The sequence below is a fragment of the Bidens hawaiensis genome, unplaced genomic scaffold (assembly GCF_021521415.1).
Source record: "Bidens hawaiensis isolate Kalapana, Puna unplaced genomic scaffold, B.hawaiensis_p1.1 tig00016562_1, whole genome shotgun sequence".
Classification (NCBI taxonomy): domain Eukaryota; kingdom Viridiplantae; phylum Streptophyta; class Magnoliopsida; order Asterales; family Asteraceae; genus Bidens; species Bidens hawaiensis.
This window is the reverse complement of record NW_027492518.1, coordinates 149,054-155,053: the sequence shown is the minus strand read 5'-3', so window position 1 is coordinate 155,053 and position 6,000 is coordinate 149,054.

Sequence of the window (6,000 nt, the reverse complement as noted above, 5' to 3'; positions counted from 1 at the left end):
AGTTGACCACTCGCAGACGCGTGGGCAGGTGATGAGACGTTTATGCCGGCTGTCACTGTACCCGACTGTGCACCTTTTTCTCTTTTTCAAATCTTCCGTGTGAAGTGGCGACTGCTGATTGGGCGACGATTTTCTCTCTCCACTGTTCATATCCCATCGCATTAATTGCGATGGGTATAAATAGTGGAGGTTAACTTCCTTTTGAAGTTTTATCACTTTTGATTTCCAAATATCTTCCTTCCTTTTCCCACTTAAGCTTTCGATTACTTTCAAAATTACTCGTTGTTTTCCGTTTTTTACTGGACCAATGGCTAGTCAATCGTTGATTCCAAATATCGACGAGGTAGAGATTGGATGGGACCAAAACGAATACGAAGAGTTGATTCGTATTTATGGCATTCCACCGGAGTGGGAATCGGAGTTTCCTGCTGGCGGATCTGTTGCCAGTCTGCCACGTATTGGCAAGATAGCAGTGTTTGCTGGCTACTTTGTTTATGGGAATTTTCGGTTTCCCAAAACCAAATTCTTTATGAAGGTGTTAAGTGCCTACGAGATCCATTTATCCCAGTTGCATCCTCTTACCGTTATGCAGACTCGTCATTTCAGGTTTGTATGTACGGCCAAAGGGATGTTGCCGTGGATTGATCGATTTCCCGCGTTCTATCAGATGACCAACTGTGGCGGGTGGTTTAAGTGTAATCCCATAGCCGAGAGGGTAATCGGAGTTGTATCTGAGGAGGGCTCTAAAGACTGGCGCAATAAATTTTTCTGGTTTTCCGAGAACGTTGTTCTAGACGCCATGGTCCGCCGTCCGACCAACGAGGAACTTCCAAACGTTATTACGGCTGCCCACGGAGGCCGGAAATGGTTCCGTTCCTTAGTTTTCGGAACCATCTCCGATGCGGGCGTTACAGGAGGAGGCCCTAGTATGGGCGGGTATGAGCCGCCTGTGGCCATATCCAGACTTGGAGCCTGTGTTTATGGGCGTAAACGAACGTAAGTTACATTCTCATCTTTCTTTTTAGTAACTTTTGACTAACTTTTTTATGGATTTTCCAGGTGAAGGGCCCATGTTGAATGCCCTTTTCGAGAGTAGGGGGTGCACGGGGAAGCGCATTCGCGACGCGAAAGAAACTCCTGTCCTATAAAGGACCAGGAGCCAGTTTCTCTTCCCTACTAGGGTACGTGCTGAACCAATGGCTTCGGAAGTCATTTTCTTGACATGTGCGTACATCCTTAACCCTCATCCGCTCAACGTTCTTACTTCTGACGGGGTAATCGTCATTCTTCTTTGAGTGACGAATCCTCCGCCGAAGAAGAGAAAGTTTCCGATGATGCTTCTGAAATTTCTTCTGTCTCACATCTGCTGGCATATTTGGAGCGAAAGAGGAATTTCTGGTCCTCATTGGCAAGTGACGCGGGTGCAAGCCACACTGAAGGAGAACCAGCAACGAAGAAGGGTCAGAAAAAACAGCCAAAGAAGCAGAAAATCAGCCTTGCTGAACGCATGAAGGGAATGGCTAGTAAGTTATAGAAATGCCTTTCGTTAAATTCTTGAGTTTTAACCAGTACTCATGTGTATTCTTGTTGTGCAGATTCATCCGCGGTTGTTGGTGGGAGTGAGAAATTACCATCTCCCACACCTGAAAGCGATAAATTGCCATCGCCTCCTCCAGAGAAGGAGGATAAGCCGCCAACTCCTCCGCTTGAGAAGAATCAAGAGGACCCACTTCCTCCGCCGGAGACTGAGGATCCTCTGGATTATCTGTTCGGAGTTGGAGACGCTTCCGGTTCTAAATGGAAGGAAACTGATGCGGATAAGGAGGCATTTAAAGCGCCAGAGTTATCTCCTCGATCCCTCCACACTTTTCCTTTTCATCCTCACCATATGGGTGAAGGAGGGGGTTCTCAATTTCAATGTCCTCTTTATAACATTGAAGAGGTGGTGACAGGTGATGCTCCTCACCAGTCTTCTATCTTTGTGCGTCCCAAACAACAAGTTCGGATTACTATGGGGAGCCGAATTCGGGGGAAGATTATCACTTGTTTATTCCTCATTGGAATATCATGAATGGATCTCGCTTTACCGATACAAACGTCTGTGCGTCATTTGTTAACCATTGTGTACCGCCGGTTTAGCAGATCCATCAGCGCGGTCGCTAGCGTCATGATATTCATATGGATTATTCCTCGTCCTTAGCCAATACTTTGGCTTGTGTATAGGAAATTTTACGCGAATGGCGGACGATGGGCGGGAAGTTGGGAGAAATGACCCCGTCTACCGAGGAAGCTAAGAAAGAGGCTGATGAGCATTGTGCTCTAGCTAATACAGCAAATTGGAAATTATCTGATGCTGAGATCGCTCTCAGAAATGAGAAAGATCGGCACACAGCTACCACACGTCAATGGGAGGAAGCCTGTAAGAAGCAGAATTCTCTTCTTCAAGCTGCTCGTGGTGATGCTCAAAGAAAAAATGAGGACCTGGCTAAGGCACTTGAGGCCAATTTAGCTTTGGAAAGCCAAGTGACCCGCCAAGGTGCCAAAATCCAAGAACTTGAGGCAGAATTGAAACTGCAGAAGGAGCGGGCTGAGCTTAAAGATAAAAATGTTGCTGAGATGCAAGCCGCCTATGACTCTCTTCTACAAGAACGCAATGAAGCGGAAGCCCATACAGCTGAGTATCTTAATGAGAAACAAAAAATAGCTGATGGGTTCCATGAACTTCAAGAACGGGCGGACTGAGCGGAAAGGGAACGACGATGGCTGCTGGGCTAGTGTCTGAACGCGGTACGTTATCCCAGTCTTCCGCTAGTCATATTTTTTTTCTCTGTTGATTGTTTTATACAATTTTCTATTTGTGACAGGTTATTAAACATATCAAGGAAGGGCCTGAACTGACGGATAGTCTTGCCTTTTTGCTTAAAGCCTCTTCTCAATCTGGCCGCGTAATCGGATTTAATGAAGGGATGATGTATGCCCAATCCGGTCGTCCTGTTGAAGAACATCCGCTTCACGGGCTTGACGCTACTCAGGAATATGATATTCGTATCAATGAATATGATAACTTATTGTTTCCTTTGCAAGAGAGGCGTCCGGAGTTTGCTGCGGCAAGTGATGGTGTGCAACAGTTGAAGGAGTACCTGGAGGAAGACTCAGAAGATACTCCGCCTACACTTCCAGAAGATACTCCGCCTACACCTTCGGAAGATGCTTCCGCTCAAGACCCCTAGATTAAGCTTTAGGCTCTGTAATTTCTTTCCATGTTTTGTAATTATTTATTCATCAATGAAATCTTTTTGACTTTCTTTGAATCTTATGAAAACCTTGGATGTGATCTTGTGAAATAATTTTGTCTTATCCATTTTTGAATTTTTACAAGTGGTATGAAATCAATGACGTGGCGGAAAGAGAAACGTTGCAAGACAACTGATAGAACGTGTATGACTTCCTTTTGACAGTCTACTTTTGCTTTTTTGTCTTTCTCGCCTGACATGTCAGTCTTCAATTGGGTCATTTTTTTCTCTCTCCACTGGCGTCCAATCAGTCGCATTAATTACGATGTGTATAAATAGACCATATCCCTTTTCCATTCACTCTTATCTCTTTCCAATTCTTCTTCTCTTTCTCTCTGATTCTGAGATCTGAAATCGCTTGAGATCACTTTTGAATTCTCTGAGTAAAAAGCGAATTAGATGGCAGGTGATAAGAAGAGTGCTCCGGCCATTCATGAGGTCGTTGTTAACTTAAAAGAGAAGGACTTCAATGAAGTTTTTAACGTATACGGCCTGGCGCCAGAGTGGGAGCCGGAACGTCCGGCAGACGGTGCTATCGCTACCGACCCTCCGGCGAATAAAATGGCCATTTATGTGGACCATTTTACAACGGAAAATTTCCGGTTACTGTTGACGAGGTTTGTTCAATCTATATTGACATCGTATGGAGTTCATTTATCCCAGATCCATCCCTTTGGGATGTTGAGAGTTCGACACTTCGAATTCTATTGTCAGGATCTGGAGCCATTCGTCGGTATGTTTGCAGTATTTTACAAGATGACCTACCGCTTCATTTTTAGTACTCTGAAGTCTAACTTGATAGCGTAAGTAAATTCGTGACCCTCGGGATTGACTAGCGTTAGGCCTGCACCAGATCCTTTGCTACTCGAAGCACCATCCGTAAACAATGACCAGATTTGCCCTTGTTTAGGAGGTGTTTGGGGTAGTTGTTCCACTATTCATTCTTTTTCTTTGTGTTGCGGGACTTTAGTGACAAAGTCCGCTAACACTAGCCCCTTAATTGATGGTCTGGGTTTCTATTCGATCGCGTGCTCACCCAGCTTGATGGCCCACTTTGCCAATCGTCCAGACAATTCCGGCTTACTTAGTACATTCTTGAGTTTGTATCTAGTCAGTACGTTGATGGGATGACCTTGAAAATACATGCGGAGACGTCGGGCAGCATAGACCAGTGCCAGGACTAGCTTTTCAAGTATTGAGTACCTAGTCTCTGGATCTGACAACGTTCTACTAACGTAATAAATTGGCGTTTGCACATTTTCTATGTCCGTCAGTAGTACGGCTCGGATGGCAATATCAGATGCCGACAAGTATAATGTCAAAGGTTCTCCCGCATAAGCTGTTGTTAGAGTAGGTAACTCTATCAGGCATTTCTTGACCTCTAGGAACGCTTGTTCAGCCTCCGCGGTCTACTAGAAATGTGCCTTCTTGAGGCAATTTCTCAAGGTTGAAACAAATGTGTATGATTTGGCTGCATGGTTCGCTAAAAACCGGTTCAGTGCAACTAATTTCACGTTGAGTGTCTGTACCTCTTTGAGGGAAGAAGGAGAAGGCATGCGGGCTACTGCTTGAACTTTATCCGGATTAGCCTTAAAACCCGCGCCTGTGACGATTATGCCAATAAATTTTCCTTCCTCCATTCCAAAAGAACATTTAGCTGGATTCAGCTTCATGTTGATGCTTCTCAAAGTTTCAAACGTTTCTTCAATGTCTCTCAACATCTGATCTTCTTCAATGCTTTTGATCACGAGATCATTCATATAAACTTCCAAGTTTTGACCAATCTGTTTTTTATATGACACGTCCATCAACCGTTGTCCGCGTTCTTTAAACCAAAGGGCATCATCTTATAGCAGAATGCGCCTTGGTCTGTGCGAAACGCTGTCTTGTCTTCATCGCCTACAGCCATGCGGATTTGATGGTAGCCTTTGTAGGCATCTAGAAAGCATTTAAATTTAAATGGGGCTACGGCATCAACTTTGAGATTGATCTCCGGTAATGGATAACAGTCCTTGGGACACGCCTTGTTCAGATCCTTGAAATCTATGCACATCTGCCATGTCCCATTGCTTTTGGGGACAATAACTGGATTGGCGACCCAGGTCTGGTATTGGATTGGGCGAATGATTCCTGCATGAAGTAGATCTTGTACTTGCTCATTCATAGCCTTGGTTTTTTTAGGGCCCATCTTTCGTTTCTTTTGAACAATTGGTGTAAACATCGGATTTACCCTCAACTCGTGCTCTGGAATGTTCCACGGGACGCCTGTCATGTCTGCGGTTTGCCAAGCGAAGATGTCCATATTCTTGGATAGAAATTGCTTTAAGAAATTTCTTACTATCTCTGAGATAGTAGGTCCGATCACAACAGTCTGATCGGGGAACTTCTTGTTCAATACCCATTTCTCCGGCTCGGTCCTCTGAGTTTGCTTTGGGATTTTGTTGGGTTTAGAATCTTTCATTGTGAAGCAATGTCGATTGACATGAATAATTGTTATGCTAATACGGGTTGGAACCCCTACCACACCGTGATCTGTGGACGGGTGAGCGTTAAAGTCATCAATTGCTTCCTGCCCTAAAATAATGTCATGCTTGGAAATTGCTGGTAGAACCAAAAACTCAACTTCCTCAGTTCTTGAATGAATTCCATCACCAAGAGTGACTGGAAAAGATATTACCCATCACGGGTGCATCACCTCACCCCCAAA